This window comes from Microtus ochrogaster, chromosome 17 (genome assembly GCF_000317375.1).
Source record: "Microtus ochrogaster isolate Prairie Vole_2 chromosome 17, MicOch1.0, whole genome shotgun sequence".
In the NCBI taxonomy this organism is placed as follows: Eukaryota; Metazoa; Chordata; class Mammalia; order Rodentia; family Cricetidae; genus Microtus; species Microtus ochrogaster.
The window spans coordinates 19495745-19516980 of NC_022019.1; positions in this window are offsets into that span (position 1 = coordinate 19495745).

The window sequence follows — 21236 nt, forward strand, 5'->3', positions numbered from 1 at the left end:
CCCTATCATACATAGCTTAGTTCTTAAAGACAACAATGAAAAAAGTAATATAAAGATGATTATAGCTCACATATTACCCCTGCTAACTATGAGCTGGGTCTTCTTCCAAAATATTTACAAAAACTGATTGATGAATTTTCCAGGCAGTCTAACAGGTGTCATGTCAGCCTGTCACCATGGTACCTACTGTGGTCCCCAGCTCTTACTATGCATGTCACGGTGTAGTCACTGCTCACATGGTACTAGGGCTGGTCTGTGTGACTGTCTTGACTAGTTTTTATTGTCAATTCAACACAACTTGGGAAGAAGGGAACCTCAAAGAATTGCTTCTGTCAGCATATTAATGGCATATATTAATGTCTACAGGACTTTGTCTTAATTGCTAATTGATGTGAGAAGGCCCAGCCCACTGTGGGCGGCACCATCCCTAGGCAGGCGACCCTGATCTAAGAAAGTTAGCTGAGATTTCATCCAGCAAGCAGTTCTCCTCTCTGGTTTCTGCTTCAGGGCCTGCTTGAGTTCCTTCCTTGACTTCCCTCAGTGATGAAGTGTGACTCAGAAGTGACAGTCAAATAAACCCTTCACATCACTAGATTGCTTCTGCTAGGGCTGCTTTAGTACAGTAACAGAAAAAAAAAAGAAAAGAAAAGAAAACTAAAACCAGAGCTGTGAACAATGACCCAGGGCAGAAAGGATGGCATTTCTCTTCCCAGATAAGACAATGGAAGATTGTAACTTCATTCTTGGCAAGAACTGAGGACTTCATCCTGCACCGGGCAGGGAGCTCATGCTTGCCAGCACCACATTAGGGAGTCTGGAAGCAGATCTTCTTGTCTCAGGCAACCGCTGCCTTGGCCAGCAGCCTGACTGTAGCTTCTGGAAAGACTGTAAAGTAGGACCTCCCAGCTAAGGCACTGCAAAGGCCCGGCCCACTGCAATGCTTGCTTTATGCTGCTATGGTTGCTATGTCAGAGAGTTAGGTGCAGGGCAACAGATTGCTAGTATAAACAGCCACTACTTATTTTACAGGGAAATACAAAACAGTTTGTTACTTTCTCAAGTTTATATACCTTTTAGGTGCTGGAACTGGGGTGCAGCGCCCAGTCTGTCAGCACAGCCTGTTCTTTCCTTCCCTAGACTGCCCCTAGGCATTTTTGTGGACACCGTGTGATGATTGGGGTGTTCCTTGGTATGAACAGGGCATGTAAGCCCATCAAGGAGGATCTGAGCAGAGTCGCCTTCCGTAGCAGAAACATTGTGCACACAGGTCTCAGCCTACTCAGGATCACCTTTTTCAGAAGTTGCTGACTTTAAGGCCTCTGGGAAACTAAAGCCTCAGCTAAGTGCAGCTCCTACACCAGTGCTTGCACATGGAATTATATAGCTGATAAAAAAACTAACTAACTAACTAACTAACTAACTAACTAACTAACTAACTAACTGAAAGCTCTATAGTAACACAACAGCTCATACCCTGGGCTGGATTTACTCATAACTTCAACCCTTGATTTAACTTCAAGTTCATTTTTTTTTTTTTGTTTCTAATCCCTATGAGGTAATTCCTCCATCAGTGACCTCTGAATGTGCCAGAACAAACCTCTTGGCAAGCCAAAGTCCCGGAAGCAGTATCAGACATTTAGAGAAATGAGAAAATGTTCATTCGAGAGAACGCGCTGTGAGGCTTCAATCCTTCCTTGGGCCAAGCTGAAGTCAGGCACAAGATAAGAAGTCCCCTCCCAATATACATTGTGTCATTCCTCAGATGGTCCAGCTTGCTGAGCTTTAAGGAAGTCCCTACATACATCTCTTCCTTTCATTCACAGCATATACTTATGCAGATGAGGGAATGCCCTCCCTCAAGCGAGGTCAACCAATTTATTAAGGTTTTACAATAACAAGACCCTGTTATTTTGAAATGTTTACTGTGCCTTCTTATTATTCAAAGCACTTTCCATTTCCAAACTCATTTGATCCTGACCGTAGCCCGAGGGGACAGATTCTATTAGCAGCCTCATTTTTGTAGATAAGGTAACTAGGGGCAGAAAAGTTAATTAATTTTTTTCTAAGATCTCACAGGAAAGACATAAACAATTGTGCATGGATTTGAACTCATAAAGTCTGACTAAATGGAGGCTTCTGGTCTTTAAAACTTGGTGTACAAGTTGGCCATGATGGATTTGACTCACTATGTTTTGCTATAGTTGGTTAGAAAGATAGTGTTGAGATCTGAGCCCAGTTGGAGTTTTAAAAATATGTGTGTGTGTGTGTGTACACTTGCACACATGCATCTGGAGACCAGAGGTCAACTCAGGTGTTCCCCAAGTGATATCCACTTTGCCTTTTGGAGACAGGATCTCTTCATTGTCCTGGAGCTCACCCAATAGGCCAGACTGTCTGGCTAGCCAGCCTCAGGGACTCTCCAGTCTGCAACTCCAGCACTAAGATCTAAGCACATACTATAACATGTGGCTTCTTTACTTGGCTCCTGGGGCTCAAACCCAGGTCCTCATGCTGTGTGGTAAGCATCTGAGCAACTGAGTCATCTCCCAAGCCCTTTAGTTTTACTGTCACGCTGATGGCTATGCTTAAGATGGTAAACATTTTGTCATTATCCCAGATATCCTAAGTTATCAGACATCCATGCACCTGTAGGTCCACACTTTTATCTTAGAAAGCCATTGTCCGGGTGACCTATAGTTATAGCATCTTTCCTTCTAAGCCATTTGTCATGGTTGCTGTAAAGATCTTCCTATGCAAGCTTCCTATATTAGCACAAATATTTGTCAATGTTTGAAAATCAATCCCTTGACTGAGTTGATTTCCGAGGGTTCCATGCAGACCACCGAGCACCTATGGTGGGTCCAAGTGGCTTGTCACTCTTCCTCCAGACAGTGGCTTCGGATTGCACATCAACTCCTGATAGGCCATGCATGATCACAGCTGGCGGGGCTCCTTTTTCCTCCCTAGGACATAGACAGGAACCAAGATCAAACCCTCTCATGTAGAGTCCCAACTTGAACTCGACTCGTAGGGTTTCTCTGTCTTGACAATGAGAATGGAGGTCTGAGCTGTCTGCTTGTGTCCTTGCACGTCTATTGACTTAGGAAGACTGATACTTTTCAGTGTGCTGGGAAGTGCATAGGGTACGAGCTGAGAAGGTGGGTTTAGGCTTATTTGGTCAAATTGGTACCTTTATAATTTTGTCTCCTAAGTCCCCTCTCTTCGATATCCTAAGCTAAAAGGAAAGAAATAGCATATAACATGTTTTGAAGGCCAGACATGGAGTCACAAACCTATAATGCCAGCACTAGCAGACCACTCTTAGCTGCATAGCGAATTTGAAGTCTGTCTGAGCTGAGATCATGTCTCAAAACAAACCACTGAGCAAAGACAAGCATGCTTGAATCTATTCCCCCCCCCCAATGTATCTCATTTCCCTTCATGTCTTCTTATACCAGGAGCTACACGCAGATCTAACTCTCAGTGGATGAAGAGTGGTGAGCAGGGAGGATCTGGGAGATATTTGCACCCATGCAGAAGCACACAGCATTTTATTGCTGATTTACAAGTACTTTTCCACATTATTTTTTTACATTTTATTTTTATAATAGCTCCATCCTCTAGAACAGTTATTATTATCTCCAAAGATCTAGAACTTGAACAATGAGCCCATAGGGTATGGCAGGGCTCCAGGTCATATTTTCTCCTCTTATTATCCTGTCACACAGCTCCAACTCTTGCTGTACTTCCTAGAGGACTTTCTGGGACAGTAGAAAAGAGATCTTACAGAACACACAGCCTCTGACTTTGTAGTTGACTATAACACCACCGAGATCCCAAAGGAGTCACTGAGTGTTTATGATGTGCTCGTTTCTGTATATGATGTCATTTCACCCTTAAACTCCAGTGACAGAATGCTAGACATGTACAAGTCAAAGGATTTATGGGATTTATTTTGGAAATATTTATTTTGGCTCATGAGTTTGAGGCAGGCAAGCATAGGCTAGCTTAGCAACCCAGGACTCTGCTTGATTTGACATACACACAACCACACCTTTTTCCTAACAATGAGTTCGACTTTCACCTGCATCAAGTTGCATGGTACCCCATTTCAAATAATGGAGTGTGTTGCTTCAACGACCCATTGGGACAGGTTCCGAAACATATCCAGGTACAAGACGCAGGAGTCCTGTTCAGCCTGAACTAGTTTTGGGTGTGTGTTGTTAGGGTTCTGGAGAAGTCCCACAGAAGACCACTCTCCTATTATTCTGGCATGCCTGGGCTGACCATCCCTATACTGAGGCAAGATGGTGACATCCCTGAGAGGAGTTCACAGGCTCCTTTTAAGCATAGCCAAGAGTCAGTCCTATGGCAATTAGCTCATTTCAGATATGATTGGCTTAAGCAAGTGGCAATCATATCAGTATATTCTAACTGGCTAGGTCTAGTTAGGGACTGATCAGGGCTATAGTTTTCCATTTTGGGGCAGGCCTGGACAAGTTCCAGGCTTTGTTCTTATTTGATTATCACCTTGAACTTACCGGCTGTGGAGATTGGCGCAGGCCTGGCCTGGCCCAGTACTGCATGCACCAGGCCCCCTCCTTGTTTTGGGGGTGTTAGAGACTGATTGTCCTTTGTTTGTGACTCTGCCTCAGAAACTTCTTGCTCAGACTCAGGAAACTGAAATGGAGGCTAGATCTCTGAGAGAAGATTAAGCAGCCTGTTATGGAGTCTGCTTGGTCCTTTCATGTGTGAACTTTACCCTCTGAGTGAACTTTTGGTGAAAATCCCTTATCTTGCCATCTTATGCCTATGTAAAACTGAGTGTTCTTATGATTGAAATCAGATGCATCACAGGATGGGACACTCCTAGTAATGAAAGACTCATATAACCAAAGTCCAACAATCAAAACAGAACCACACACTTCATGCCCATCAGGATCATCTTCTAACTCTGTAGAAGAAAGTCCCAAATAATGATGAAGGTTCTAGGGCACTCTAGCTCAAGTAGACTGCTGCTTTTCTGTGTATCTTGCACTGTCTCTTAAAAACTTCCTGTTGCATTGTATGTGTGCATGCCTTGTATTTGTGTGTTTTTCTGATTCTTTGAATAAGACACCAAGAACTTGGAAACTCTTGGTTCTGACAGGGTCATAGGCAGCATTATCAGAAGTCTCAGTTCATCATGGCAGAGTGTCACTTTCTAGAAGACAGAGAGCAAGACAGGAAGCATCTGGTGACAATATACCTCTGAGAACCTGTGTGTTGTGGCCACCATCTTCCACCTAGGTACCTCCTCCTAAAGTTGCCAGAGTCTTCCAAAATAAAACCACCTTCTGAGGATCAGCTATTCAAATAATGAGTTTGTGGTAGCATTACATATTCATCTTTTAAAACCCTGAGCATCAATGTTTTTCAAAATGGGGCTCACAGACCAGCTAATATATTATAATTCCTTGGGGGCTTTATGAGGAATTTGGAACCTCTGGCCATGCCCACACCTCTTTTTTTTCTGATTTATTTATTTATTTATTTAGTTTTTTTCATGCCCATACCTCTTAAGGTTAGGCCTGAATTTTGGCAGAATCTCAAGAGACCTGTGCATGAATTCTTGTAGTTGAGAAGCTCAGTGTGAAAACACCAACCCATTTCACAGAGGAGCAAAGTAAGACTAGGAGAGAGGTCGAAACCCTAAGATGTCTATTTAGCCAGTGGAGCACAGATAACTATGCCTCCAAGATTTCATGCTTCAATGCTGATTATTTTTGACCTTCAAGTTTGACTGGTACATGGAGATAATTTTGTGACAGGGCTTGTTGTCACTTCAGTCAATATTTCCTTCCTGCGGTTGCTGCTCCAGAAGGGGGCTGGTTCAAGTGGGAGAACAGTGCGGTTTAGGAGTGAAATAGAACCTGCTCAAAATAGATAAAATATCTGTTCTTAATTTCCTTCTTCCTTCTCAGACTGTCTATACCATGGCCCCCTTACTTTTGTGGCGCCCCACATGGGGTGCTCATACAAGACCACTCAGAGAGCCTCATTGGTGTTAGAGGTGTGAACCTGACTTCAGGCAAAGGTCATAGCTCCTGGTTCTCACCTTTCTGCTCCTGTGCCTTCGCACCCTCCCCTTGAGTTGATGGAGAGGGTCAGTATAGCACTTTTCTTTGAGGGCTTTATACCACACAGCTTGTGATTCAGAGTTGCTGTGACCCTTGGTTTTGATTACAGGGAGTCAACAGAACAACAATGGAAGCACTGGGGTTCCTGGGGCTACGAGACTACCTATCCTTGAATCCTGGTTCTGCTCTCTACTCACACTTCTGTACCTCGCTTTCTTGGTAAAGGGGAATAATCAAAACACTGATTATTTCAGAAGACTTGTGAGAATGTCTACAAACTTATAACAGTGGACAAGTGGTAAATGTTCTGTAATGGCTCACAATGTTTTATTTTCTATTCTTCCCAGAAAGTCTGTGGCTGAATCAGGACAATTTTGTTTTTGGACAGATGAATACACTTGAGTCACTCAGCGAGGGTCATAATTTCTTGTGACTCAAAGCCCTGAAAACAAAAAATATTTTTTTCTTTTGAAGATAATTCATTACATCATAAAAGCAAATAAGACAGGCATGATGAAATATTTGCTGGTTATTCATTCCATGTAGATACTCATATTTTACTGAGACATAATGTACCTGACTTGGTGTATGACTGTATACAAATGAAGAGATGATGAACTTCTGAGCCTCAGATTGTTTGCCTCAAAAGCAGAGCTCATCTTTTCCTTCCTGTAGAGTTACTAGGGGGCTAAATTAAACAGCACACACAATGTGTGTGCATTCATATATATACTAAAGAGATGGTGTCAATCCACTTCTCTTTTCCTACATGGAGACTCACTACAGCCATAACTTATGGGACTTACTTAATGGGGCTCTTTCCAGAATTGGTTGTTACAGGAGTCTTCGGTGAAAAAGTTTGACATGTACCATTAAGGTGAGCTACAGATCAATTTTACAAAGCCCTAGGCAAGAAGGGCCTTACCCCATCTTCACAGAGAGTATGTATGATTTTATTACTTAGGGATTCTATTGCTGTGAAGAGGCACCATGACCTTGGCAGCTCTTACAAAGAAAGCATTTCATTGGGGCTGGCTTATAGTTTCAGGGACTTAGTCTATTATCATCATGGTGAGAAACAAGGCAGCATACATGCAAATATGGTGCTGGAGAGGTAGTTGAGAGTTCTACAGCTTGATCTGCAAGCAACAGGAAGTGAACTGTGTCCTACATTGGGTGTAGCTTGAGCATATGAGACCCAAAAGCCTTCCCCTACAGTGACATGCTTCCTCCAACAAGGCCATACCTATTCTAACAAGGCTACACCTCCTAATAGTGCCACTCTGTATTGTCCAAGCATTCAAACACATGAGTATACGGAGGGCATACCTATTCAAACCACCACAGTGATCTTTTATGTATGTCTATAGTTCATGCCCCCATATGAGTGTGGCTCTGTATTTTTCTCACCCGGACCCCTCATTCCAAGCTACAAGCACAGGAATTTCCTCTCATTCCATCACCACCCAGAGTTCACTCCTGCTCCTTCTTGATATGTTTAGTCCTTTCTGCCTGAAAAAGTTCTCTCCCCAGTCTTCTGAGGCTAGCTCTTTCTTATCATCTAACCCTTACACCTGCCACTTCTTCAGAGGCATGGCTTAGTCTTGTCTCTTAATCTATTATTTATTATCATTCCTCTTAACCTATTATCTATTCATTCTGGACTACTCATTAATGCTTTTGTTGTACCTCCTCCTGACAGAAATAGGAGCTCCTCTAGGAAATGGGCTGCCTTGCTCAGTACTGTGTTTCTAGACTATAGAAAAGTGTTGGACAAACACACACTAATTGGTGAACAAGTGAATTCATGGATGAACCATGATGAGGGTATCCCAACCCAGAAGATCTCACATTTTACACAGTAGCATCTGCAAACCCAGTTTGACCCATGCCTGCTCTAAAAATTTGGAGATCATAAAAAAAGAAGACTCTAGTAGGGATGTAGGAATAGAAAAGGAGTCAGGACAGAATCTGAAGAGAGTGCGGGTTTGGAGGAGTAGGATTGTGGGTTTTCCATGACACACCTCCTTTAACAAGATCAGACTTCCTATGTTGCAAGGAGAGGGCCCACTTGTTCGTCCCAGCTGCCCTGCTAGCTTAGCCCCAAAATAAACACACAGAAATTGTATTAATTAAAATACTGCTTGGTCCATTAGCTCTAACTTTTTATTGGCTAACTCTTACATCTTAGTTTAACCCATTATTATTAATCTGTATATTGTCACATGGTTGTGGCAAGGTTTTGAGTCTGACTCTGGTGGAGGATCCATAGCTTCTCTCTAACTCTGCCCTTCTTTGTCCCAGCATTTAGTTCCATCTCCCCACCTACTTAAGTTCTTCCCTATCAAGGGCCCAAAGCAGTTTCTTTATTAACTAATGAAAGCAACACAAAGACAGAAGGAGCCCCAACACCATTTTCCCTTTTATGTTTAAACAAAAAGGAAGGCTTTAACATAGTAAAATTTCATATAACAAAACAGTTATCAAACAAGAATTATAGTTACAATATTTATATCTACTTTATCTTTTATCATAACTAAGGAAAACTATAACTATCTATCTTTTTTTCAACTCCATCAAATACTCCAGAAGGACATATTACCTAAGTAAACAGGAAGTGCATTGTAAGCAACTTCCAAAACTCTAGAATTGACAGAGACATCTCGCTGCCTGGACAGTTACCTAAAGTTCTTCTGGGTGCCAGTTGTTGCAAGGAGAGGGCCTGCTTGTTCATCCCTGCCACTTCGCTAGCTTAGCCCTGAAATAACCACACAGAAATTGTATTAATTAAAACACTACTTGGCCCATTAGCTCTAGCTTCTTATTGGCTAACTCCTACATCTTTATTTAACCCATTCCTATCAATCTGTGTATCACCATGTGGTCGTGGCCTATCAGAAAAGTTTTAGCACATCTATCTCTAGCCATGGATCCATGGCTTCTCTCTGACTCCACCCTTCTTTCTCCCAGCATTTAGTTCTGTCTCCCCACCTTCTTAAGTTCTGCCCTATCAAGGGCCCAAAGCAGTTTCTTTATTAACCAATGAAAGCAACACAAAGACAGAAGGACCTCCTACACCACTCCTAATCCTTCCCAACAGTTTCCCTGGGGTCCAAGTACTCCAACACGTGAGCCTATGGAGACAATTATCATCTAAACGACCACAGTTACTCATTCCCAATGCTAGCTAAACAGACATATAGTAGCACAAAGCATAGAAAAGGTTATTCAATAAGGCCATGCTTGGAAGCGGAGTAGATAAAGGGGCCCAGTGATGTTCCATATTTTTCTTTAGGACACTGGCATGAAGTTTAGGTTTAAGTAGAGGCGTAGAGCCATGGATAACAAAGCTATTTTAGTGAAGGTGTGATCCTGCCCATCACTGACCAATCATTGTTTTACTTCTAGTTTCTTCTGCAGTATGATTTGGCGAATGGTTGGAACCATGTGAAGTCTTCCTAGGAGGCAAGTTCTGCCTGGCCCTAGACCTTCAACCTTCCCTTCACCTAGCATGGAATTCTTGGGGATATTTAATTCTTGAGTTATATTGTCTTAATAGTCTAATAACCAATGGGAAAGTCAAAGGTTTATTCTTTAGAGTATCTTTTTTTCCTGGTGGGATGGTTATAGAAAGATCAGGAGTTTGACCCCAGCCTGGGCTACAGAAGATCTTGTTACTAAAACAAAGCAAAATATAAGTGTAACAAACCAGGGAGAACAGAAGTGCAATACAGGATTTTCCTGGAAATTGGAGCGGAACAAAGTGTGGGACTGAATAGCAGGGCAGCCAGTGTGGTGACCCATGAGCCCCTGAGGACCTCCCACTGTGTGGAAAATAACAGAACTCTGGCCATCTTGAGGATGTACTTTCCCAAAGACTCCTGGGATAGGAGAGGAGATGGCACCAGTTCAGAGGGCCGAGGTTAGCTTCTAAGAACTGGGAGAAAGGGGAAGATTGAAAGTGGACAGCCTAGAGTGTGGACAGAATTTTGCCGCAATGGTTTGTTCTACAGCTGAGATGCTCTCAGTGGGTGAAATGTCTCTTCTTTATTTCCTTTCCTCCCTGGCTCTAGGGCTTGGAAAAGGGAAGAACGAAAGTCTGGGGAGCAGTGTGCCTTTGGGCCTGCAGGAGATGTCTGTACTGGCTCTGTCTTGAATGTGAAATGCTGCCCACATGCGATTGTGTTTGAACACCTGATCCCAGCTGGTGGCTTTGTTTGATGTCGTGGATCCTTTCGGAGGTGAAGCTGGTAGTGGGCATGGGTCACCAGGAGCAGACTCACAAGTTATGGTCCGGCTCTGGCTTTGGCCCAAGTCTGTCTGTCTCCCTGCTTCTTAGCTGCTGTTTCAATGTCACCATCAATGTGTTGGGTCACAAGTTCCCATACCAAAGCCAGAGCTGCAGCCACCATATTTCCTTGGCCATGAAACTGTGAACTGAAATAAATGTTATTCTCCTCTGTTACCTTTTACCACAATAACAAGGAAAGTCATCGGCAGCCATGTTCAAAGGCCTGAAGTCGGGAGAAGGAAAATTGTTTTTATATATAATTAATGAACTTTTAATGTCTGAGAGTGCCTTCAAGTGAAGCACAAGGGTGCAGCGGGGTTGACAACAGCACACTCCGAAGCTGTAGGTCGGCAATGGCAGAAAGCCATTTCTGACTTTCCCTTGCCCTCACCAGCTCATCCAATAAACCACAAAGGCTGGGTATGGGGCCTTGTAAGCTGCAGATTCTTGGTAAATGCTAAGTAAAAGGCAGTTACGATTGTTCTTTTTATCCTCCTTGTGTATCAAGTGAGCCAGCTTCAGATCACCGCTCTGCAGATGCAGGGACTACACAGGAACATGAGCAATGCCTGGCAACCTGGGTAGACACCAGCAAGGCTGCAGTCAGATCACATGTTAAATTTTACCATCAGATCCCCTTGCCTGGAAAATGCCAAGGAAAGAAAGAGGACAGACAGAGTCTATTAAGTTTGCACTGAATGCCCTCCTGAGTGACATTTGCTATATATCCCTGAGAAGGTCCTTGATAAAGCCTCGGGGTGTGCTAGAAGGTTGGGGCAGTGGGCGATTTCTCACTGAGATTTTTTTGTGCTGACCATCAGTCAGGCGAATTATGAAGTGTGAGTCTCTCCCACTCCTCTTGGCTTTGGTGAAGGGCTAGCATAATTCTGTCGTTGGAGGTCGTTTGAGGCTGTGTCTCAAAGTGGAGAAAGAACCTCTATAACTCTCACTTTGAGGGGCCCCTGGAAATACCAACAATGGCAGAGAATACAGTGTCCTGGTCCAGAGGTAGTAAGTGGGAAGACTCTGTGCAGGGTCAAAAAATGCAGTCTCATCCCATCAAGTCCCCACTAAATAGCTGTCTTTTGGGAGACTACATTCTCAACATACTAGCCTGCCTTTTGTTTTGAGTTCTTTAAAATAAGATGCATGTAGTATTTATGTGGATGTATACGTGCCCTCATGAGCTTATGGGTACCACAGGTGTGTGGCTAGAAGGCAGCATCAGATCCCTCAGATCTGTGGTCACAGATGGGTGAGGGCTGTCCTGTGGGTGCTAGGACACAGACCAGGTGCTCTTCAAGGGCAGTAGTGCTTTTAACTCCGACCCATCTCTCTAGCCCCTGCTCTAAATTCACCCCAATTTGATGTTTGGGGTTGATTATAAGACATTTGGAAAAACGATTGGAGGAGATAACCTCACCCGTAAGTGAGTCACCAGTTACTTATAAACACGAATTTGTGATGCAGTATGGGCATTGGCTTACTGACTTACTGTGACAGCCTGGGAGATGCAACAGGAAAGAGACACCCTGCACTCACTTTCCTTCCTCTTTCGCTTTGATTCCACCCATAGCAAAGCTTGCACAACTTGAGAAAATTGCCGCTGATATAGATTCATAGGAGGCACACATAAGTTTTAGGGGGCTGAGTCTGCATTCCAAGCAGACCTTTGCTCAATCAGAGCATCTTCTGTAATAGTACACCGTGGAGATCTGTCATGATTGATTCAGAGAATGATAGGCTCACTTGCTCTATTGTTTGCAATACCCTATGTCAAATCAATATGGCCAAGCAGAACAACAGATCAGTCTCTCCTTAGGAAATAACCCATCCTTAAAATGACAGGAACACTTTGCTCTTTGGATTGCTGACCCTGTCTCTATTTAAGCTGACTTGAAAAAAAAAATCACTTGACAAAAATTACTTCAAACATATGATGGAAGTCGATTCATTATTATGGGACAGACATTTAGGGAAACAGAATCAATTCAGCTGCTTTGTTCTTTGCAGCTTATACACCTGCCTGAATCTGTCTGTACCTCTCTCTCTACACTGAAATGGCCGATTATTTTCTACTTCCTACTTATATCACTCATTTATTATGTATATTTACTTTATATTTATTTGTTATATTCTCTGCTTTGAGTTAGACACTACCCTGCTCCTTTCATTCATTATTTAGTTCCTTATTTACCCGATTCATTTCTTACACATCATTTTGACCATTTCTTTCTGTCATTGTATCTTCTGTGTTTATCTCATTCATTCATTATATGCATCTAGTCCCCCTTGTCAACCTAGAGGAGAGGGTTGATGGGTGGGTATAGTGAAAGCCTAAGTAAGAACAGAAGCAATGGAAGATGCTGTGCCCCTTACAACAGAGTCTGGGTGTGAGAAAACCACAGGAAATAGCTAGGCTTCTGTCTTTTGAGCCAACTTGATCTCTAAAAGGGCTAAAACAACCATTCTTGATTAAGACATAGGTGTGGTCTCCAACTGAGGAAATCCTCTCAAACTGCAAAGATAAGAAGTAGAAACACCTTGAGCAATTGGAGCTGAGGTTGTCTGCTTGGGTTCTTTCTCTCTGAGAGGTGGTACCCGGTTGGGGGATGGTGGAGTTAGTAGAGAAGACACAGCCATAAGGAAGATCTGTCTATCCCTGGTGAATGGGAACCCTGAACTCACACAGCACCCTTCTGATCTCATTGCATGTGGGTGATCTGTTTCTAGACAGTCAGCATTGAGATGAAAGACATCCAGGAATTTACTGATCTGGTGCTGTGCTGGATTCCACCACCAAGCCTCCAGATGCCCAATATTTTTCAGAAGCCTGAGCGGATGAAGCTCCTTGGAGACAGGTTCCATCTTTTTCCACATCCCAGCATTTCTCAGTGGGCAATTGTTAAGGAACTACTTGAATAAGCATGTAAATATTTCCAACATTAAGGTTTTATTTATTATATTTTTAAAAGAAAACAAAAATAAAAACAAAAACAGGGTCTCTTTTTTATGTTACATCCCAATCTCAGTTCCCACTCCCTCTCCTCCTCCCATTCCCTCCGCTTCCCCAGCCCTCCCCCACATCCACTCCTCAGAGAGGGTAAGGCACATTGCTCTGAGGAAGGACCAAGGCCCTTCCTATGACATCTAGGCTGAGGAAGGTACCAACATTAAGTTTTAATCTACCAACTTTACTGCTTTCTTTTCTCACTTCAACAGACTTGGGGATCAGAAGACTTAGGTTTGGAGTCAATTGTACAAGCAATAGCTGTGACTCTGAGTAAGTTGCTCATCTCCTTGCCTACAGATTGCAGCTAACACAACCCTATCCCAGTGCTCAGTTGAGAATGTAGAGGGCAGAGCATATGCAAAGTTCCCAGTAAGTCGATGCTGAACATGCCGAGACTTTCCTTGCTCTCCCAGACCCCAGATGCTGCCCCACTACTCAGTGTGCCTCTCCCGGCATCTCTTATTATCTGCTTTATCTTATTCCCGTAAGATAATGACCTGTATTTACTAGCTTAAGAGACCCAAAGTTCTTAAAGTACTGTATCCTTTGGAGTTTGGTGTAGACAGGATTCAAATGCAGTGCTTCCTGACTCCCATGCTCACACATTTATTTTGGTCTTTTATTTTTTGGATTAGCAAGTTTTTAGAGTTTGAAATTTTACATATATATTTCATATATATGAAAGAGCAAATATATATGTATATGTATGTATGTATTTTTGAGAATTTCATGCATTCAAATCTTTCTCCTCTTCTCCAATTTTTCTCCCCTCCTCCTCACTCTGTTCCTTCCCAAGCTCTTGTGTCTGACCTTTTTCAGATCAGCTGACTCCACATAGTGCTGCCTGTATATGCAGGGGCATAGGACTGTCCAGTGGAACATGGGTAGCTTTCCACAGGCCACATGCCCAAAGAGGCCTGACTTTCTCTCTTCCCGTACTCATCAGTTGCTGATGGCTCTCCAGGTAGCATGTGGTTTCGTGAGCCCCTTCTCACTCCGTGCTGGGATTGGGTTGACTTGGTTTAGTGTGGGATCTGTGCATGCAGTCACAGCTGCTGTGAGTCCGTGTGTACAGCAGTACTGTCTTGTCTGACAAATAAAGTTTTTCTATGGAGGTTCACTCCCTCCGGCTCTTCATTATCTTTCTGCCTTCTCTTCTGCAATGATCCGTGATTCTTGAAGATAGGTGCTGTGACATAGTCAGCTCATTTAGAGCCGAGCACTGTATTTTAAACTCTCCCAGGGCCTTGAAAACTGAGCTAAGACTTAAGTTTTGTATTCTCACAGCGTCACATATAAATCCAAAGCTCAGAGAAACATATACTAAATTGCCATGGCTATGTTCTGCTGGCCCAATATCCCATTCCTCAACCAATCCTAAATATGGGTTTTCCTTGTGAGTATGGCTGTCTTTCACATATTATCATGTGTGGTCAGCTGGAAAAAGGGGCACCTTAAAATACTGCATCTCAGCTGCTGGGAATGGAGGAAAAGCCCTTATTTGGAACAGAACTCTTCAGAAATGTGTTAGGATCCGAATCTTCAGATGGGGTGATCATCTGGTGGCTTACTTTGATGGGCCTTAAAGTTGCTAAGTATGTAATTTCATAGGGGCAGTCAGAAGGAGGCATGAGATAGAAGATACAGACTGGGGAGGAGGTGGCAATGCATGTGACCGGAGTAGGTCACTGTAGTTATCAGAAACAAGGACGGCCCCTGAAACCTGGAGGGGACAAGGAGGGACCCCTGAAACCTGGAGGGGACAAGGAGGGACCCCTGAAACCTGGAGGGGACAAGGAGGGACCCCTGAAACCTGGAGGGGACAAGGAGAGAATCCCTACAGAAACACGACTCAGCCGTCAGCATGACTTCACACTTCTAGCTTCTGGGATCATGAAAGAATAACTTCTTTTGTCTTAAGCCATCATGTTTGCAAGATTTAATGATTAGAACTTTCATTTCTTGAGTGTCAATTGTCTTGCACAGTTCTGTCTCAGATACTGCTTTAAACGTTGAAGCAATGTTGTTAGCTTGGCTTCCTATCTTGACCGTTAATATTTAAGCCTTCTCTGCTCAGAACTAAGCATCCTTCACTAACCAAACCTGAGTCAAGTTAGATTACATCGAGCAGAGACTGAGATGATATAAAACTTGATATTAAAGATCCAAGATCAGTGTTTTGGGGTCTTTAATCACTTGCTTAAAGAAAGACAGAAGAAGGTGAAGTCAGAATTTCCACTATACAGGGGAATTACTAATTACAGAAGTGGACCCGGAAGATTGCCTCACTAACTGGTAAACTGATTTGAGCTCACCAGATCTTGGTGTCACTAGATCTGAAAATTGTGCCCGTGGGTGGCTTAATATCTTTCCTGTAGTGTCTGACAGCTGCTTCAGTGGACGCACGGCTTTCTAAAATTAAATTCATATAGGATAGTATTGAGGTAAAAAAATCAGAGCGATTTCTTGACATCAGGAAGTGAATAAAGTGAACAAGAGTTATTTGCACGTGATTTCTAATGAATAACTGCAGGCCCAAAATGGGAAATGGAAGAAATTAAATCTTAAAACCTGGAGATAAGGACTTTTATTCTGGAGTTAGTATGCCACAAGATCTGAATCTTACTAGATCAGGCCAAAAGGAAAACCAGCTTCCCGACAAAGGAAACCTGTCTGCTGTGATGCTGTCTCCACAGGCCGATTGTCATTGTTAGAACATCAGAGGCAAGGCACGGAACTAATCTTTCTCTGAACAGCAACGATAACAAAATGCAATTTGAAAGGCGTAGGTTTATACCTAGAAATAAATCTTTTGGAAGTGATTGAGCTCCTGTTTGAGTGTCAGATAGCTCGGGCTTACACAGAAATGAAAATTCCCAGTGGAAGGCCCGAGAAGCATCTGATTGGTCATCTGGAGGCCACAAAGTTCTGTTCCGAAGGAAGGAACAAGATTGAGAAGTAGAGCTTTTTATTCTATTTGGTCATAGTTTTATAAATCCTGTTTTATTTAATTCCTATTGTACATTGGTTTTATGGTTGTTCCCGGGTCAGAGACATCTGTAGTTGTCCCCTGGCTCTGATCATCCGTCTTGATGGTTCTCTGTTTTATTTTTTTTAAAATTCCCTTTATTATTCTAGTGCTTAGTGAAAAGATGCAAAGGAGAGACTATAGCAACTTTCTTTAAAATGTAATGACTGGCGCAATTATCTGAGGTAAAATATACAAAAAGCCAAGTTTATAAATATTAGAAATAAGCTTCTTAACTGTAAACAATGTGATTTTGATTTTACTTGTCATGTAAGAACAATAAGTAATAATGCCAAAGTAGAAAACTAAAATAGGAAAGCGACGTATGCTTCCTTTTGGGGAGCCCCATACTCTCCTATCTTGCTTACCTGGTGCTCCTGAGCCCAGGAGATTGACCCACGCTGGGTGGGTGCTATTTACTGTGCCACAGTAGAGGAGTTCAGGATTTTTCTATCAAATAAGCATTTATTATCTGAGTGTCTGTGCTAAGAAACCAGGGAGTGACTCAGCTGGTTGACTTCAGCCTGGCTTCATGCTGAGACTGACTGCAGCAAGACTGTGACCTGGCTGGGGGGCGGTTACCAGGTTCCACAGAGGGAGCAACTGTTGTCAAGGCCATCCGGTCAGCTGGTGATGATCAGGCCCAGCAGAAGCTATGGGGAGTGGAAGCCAGCTTGCCGAGGCCGTGGATAGCCCTCATCACTACCACCGTGACCACTTTGTCCACAAGCCCATTGGAGGATGAAAGGTTCCCTGGGCCGTGAAGTTAGGAACATGAACAGACTGCTTAAGCCTACATTTTCAAGTGCCTCACACTTTAGGCCTGTCTGAAAATGTCTTCATATGTCTTTCTTAGTCACCAGTTTTCTAGTTTTGTTCTTTCCACGTTCCTGGCCTTTCTGTCAAATCATAAGGCACAGTTCACGATCTCTCTCTGTCTGTCTCTCTCTCTCTCTTTCTCTCTCTCTACCACTCTCTCATTCTCCTCTAGGTATCCCTCTTTTTCATAAAATGACCAAGCTGGGTAAACAAGTTCTGTCCATTGGAAGGATCTCCCTTCACTGAAGGGGACTTCCAGGGTGGGGCTATATATTGCAGCTCTTCATTTTGGCTGGTGCATGCATTTTGTATAGAACATACCCGTAATGCCAAAGTGGTTTTATTTCTCAAAATGATCTCAGGGGATCCCCTAAGAGGCCATCGATTTTCAGGGACAGATAGCACAGCAGAGTTAGGTTTGTGAGCCGTAGGCTATTTCTTTGTATAACCCACTTGGGTCTTAAGGACCAGATAAAACCTGATCTAATTCAAATATTTCCACTTGACTGAGTGCTCTCTTCGTGGTCAGCTGTAGCTCTTGGTGAGTTAGACGACACCTATTTAGGTTGCACGGTTCAGTGATCTCCACCGGAGGAGGCCCCCTGAGGCAACGACCTCCACAGGAGCAGATACAAGGGAGCGACCTCCGAGGGAGCAGGCCCAAGTCAGAGACCTCTGTGGGACTGGGCACCATTAGGGACCTCTGAGGGAGCAGGCCCCAGCCAGGAACATCAGCAGGAAAAGGCCTGAGCCAGTGATCTCTGCTGGAGCAGGCCTGAGTCAGGGACCTCAGCTGGAGCAGGCCCTGAGGCAGCGACCTCAGCAGGAGCAGGTTTGAGCCAGTGACCTCCACTGAAGCAGAGCAGGTACAAGGGCGCCACCGCTGAGGGAGCAGGCCTGAGCTAGAGAACTCTGTGGGACCGGGCATAAAGCAGCAACTTCTGAGGTGGCAGGCGTGAGCAAGGAACCTCTCCCGGAGCGGATCCAAGGCAATGACCTCCACAGGAGCAGGAATAAGGAAGCCATGCCTGAGGAAGCAGGAGTGAGCCAGAGTCCTCTGTGGGCCTGGGCCTAAGCCAGGGACCTCCAGGGAAGCAGGTCCAAGCCAGGGACATTTACAGGAACAGGCCTGAGCCAGCAACCTCTGCCAGAGCAGGCCTGAACTAGGGACTTCTGCCAGGAAGGCCCAAGGAAGCGACCTCAGTGGTAACAGCCCCAAGCAACCTCCATGGGAGCAGACCCAAATGACCCCCGGTAATGCAGAGAAATCCCTGGGAGCACTGAGAGACCTCCAGGAACACCAAGTGACTTCTGGGGTGACTGGAACTGTTGCCCTCACTGCACCAAGAGGAACAACCACCTGGGCCTTGGATTCACTGGCACCAGGAAGATTGATCACCAAAGACACAGACAGCCGCAACTACACCAATCAGAGGAAAAGATCTGTAGACAAGGTAGAACACATTCAACACAAAGAGCAACACAACACCAATAAAAACCAGTGACCCTACAAAAGCAAGACTTGAACAACCAAATATAGATAAAGCAAAAAAAAATATGACCTAAAAAATAACTTTAGGAGAATGTTTGAGGCCCTTAAAGAGGAAATGAAAAATTCCCTCAAAGAAATGGAGAAGACAAAAAATTGTAAGAAATCAACAAATCCCTTAAAGAAAACCAAGAAAATGCAATCATTTGAAACTATGATTGAAACTATTCAAGATTTGAAAACTGAAATAGAGACAATAAAGAAAACACAAACCAAGGGAATTATAGAAATTATGAGAAAATGATCAGTAATGACAAATACAAGCATAAACAGCAGAATGTAAAAGATGGAAGAGAGAATCTCAAGTGCTGAAGTTACAATAGGGGAAATAGACTCATCAGTCAAAGAAAACAATAAATCTAACAAAATCTTAACACAAAATATCCAGGAAATATGGGACACTATTAAAAGACCAAACCTAAGAATAATAAAGATAGAAGAAGGAGAAGTCCAACTTAAAAGCACAGAAAATATATTCAACAAAATCACAGAAGAAAACTTTCCCAACCTAAAGAAAGATATGTGTATGAAGATACAAGAAGCTTACAAAGCACCAAATAGACTGGATCAAAAAATAAGTCCCTTTGCCACATAATAACCAAAACACTAAACATACAAAATAAAAAAAGAATATTAAGAGTTGTAAAAGAAAAAGGCCAAGTAACATATAAAGACAGACCTATCAGAATTACACCTGACTTCTAAATGGTAACAGTGAAAGTCAGAAGGTCTTGGTCAAGCATTATGCAGGCATTAAGAGATCACGAATGCCAGCCCAGAAAAACTTTCAATTATCATAGACGAACAAAAGAAGATATTCCACGACAGAACCAGTTTTAACTAATACCTAGCCACAAACTCATCCCTACACAAAGTATTAGAGGGAAAACTCCAACCCAAGGAAGTTGACTACATCCATCAAAACACAGCAAATCCCAAAGGGGAGAACATACACAATATCATCACCACCAACAAAAACTAAAATAACAGGAGCTAACAATCACTGGTCATTAATATCCCTTAATAAAAAAGGAATCAACTCACCTATAAAGAGACACAGGCTAACATATTGGATCCATCCTTCTGCTGCATACAAGTAACATACCTGAACCTCAAAGACATTGCCTCAGAGTAAAGGGTTGGAAATTTTTTTTCCAATCAAATGGACCTAAGAAACAAGCTGGTGTAGCTATCCTAATATCTAACAAAATAGACTTCAAACTAAAATCAACCAAAAGAGACAAAGAAGGACGTTTCATATTAGTCACAGGAAATCTCAATACTGAACATCTATAGCCCCAAATACAAGGACACCTTCATATGTAAAAGAAACAATTCTGAAGCTTAAAACACACATTGAACTAATAGTGGGAGACTTTAACACCCCACTGTCACTACTGCACAGGTTTGTCAGACAAAAAATTATCAGAGAAATAAAAGAACTAACAGATGTTATGACTCAAATGGACTTAACAGACATCTATAGAACATTACATCCAAACATAAAAGAATATACCTTCTTCTCAGCACCTCATGGAACCTTCTCAAAATTTGACCACATACTAGCTAACAAAGCAAACCTCAACAGATACCAAAAAAACTGGAATAACTCCATGTACCTTATTGAATCACCATGCCTTAAATTAGAGTTCAGCAGCAACACTAATTCCAAAAAGCCCACAAACACATGTAAATTAAACAATGCTTACCTGAATCATCAATGGGTCAAGGAAGAATTTAAAGACTTCCTACAATTCATTGAAAATGACCACAGAACATACCCAAATTTATGGGACACAATGAAAGTAGTGTTAAGAGGAAAGTTCATAACACTAAATGCCTACATAAAGAAGCTGGAAAAATCCCACACTAGTGAGTTAACAGAGCATTTGAAAACTCTAGGACAAAAAGAAGCAAACTCACTCAGGAGGACTAGATGGCAGGAAATAATCAATTTGAGAGCTGAAATCAACAAAATAGAAACAAAGAAAACAATAATCCCAGCACTCGGGAGGCAGAGGCAGAGGCAGGCGGATCTCTGTGAGTTTGAGACCAGCCTGGTCTACAAGAGCTAGTTCCAGGACAGGCTCCAAAACCACAGAGAAACCCTGTCTCGAAAAACAAAACAAACAAACAAACAAACAAAAAAAAACAACAAAAAAACCCAATACAAAGAGTCAATGAGACAAAGAAATGGTTCTTCAACACAATCAACAAAATAGAAAACCTTTATCCAAACTAACTAAAAGGCAGAGAGACAATATCCAAATTAACAGAATCAGAAGTGAAAAGGGGGACATAAGTTGCACAGTTCAATTTGCCTGCTGTCTTAATGTTCCACGAGCAGTTCAGTGTTTACTGAGGCCCAGGACAAACAAAGCTGTTTCTCCAAAATGAGTGTTAGATTCAGGATGTTG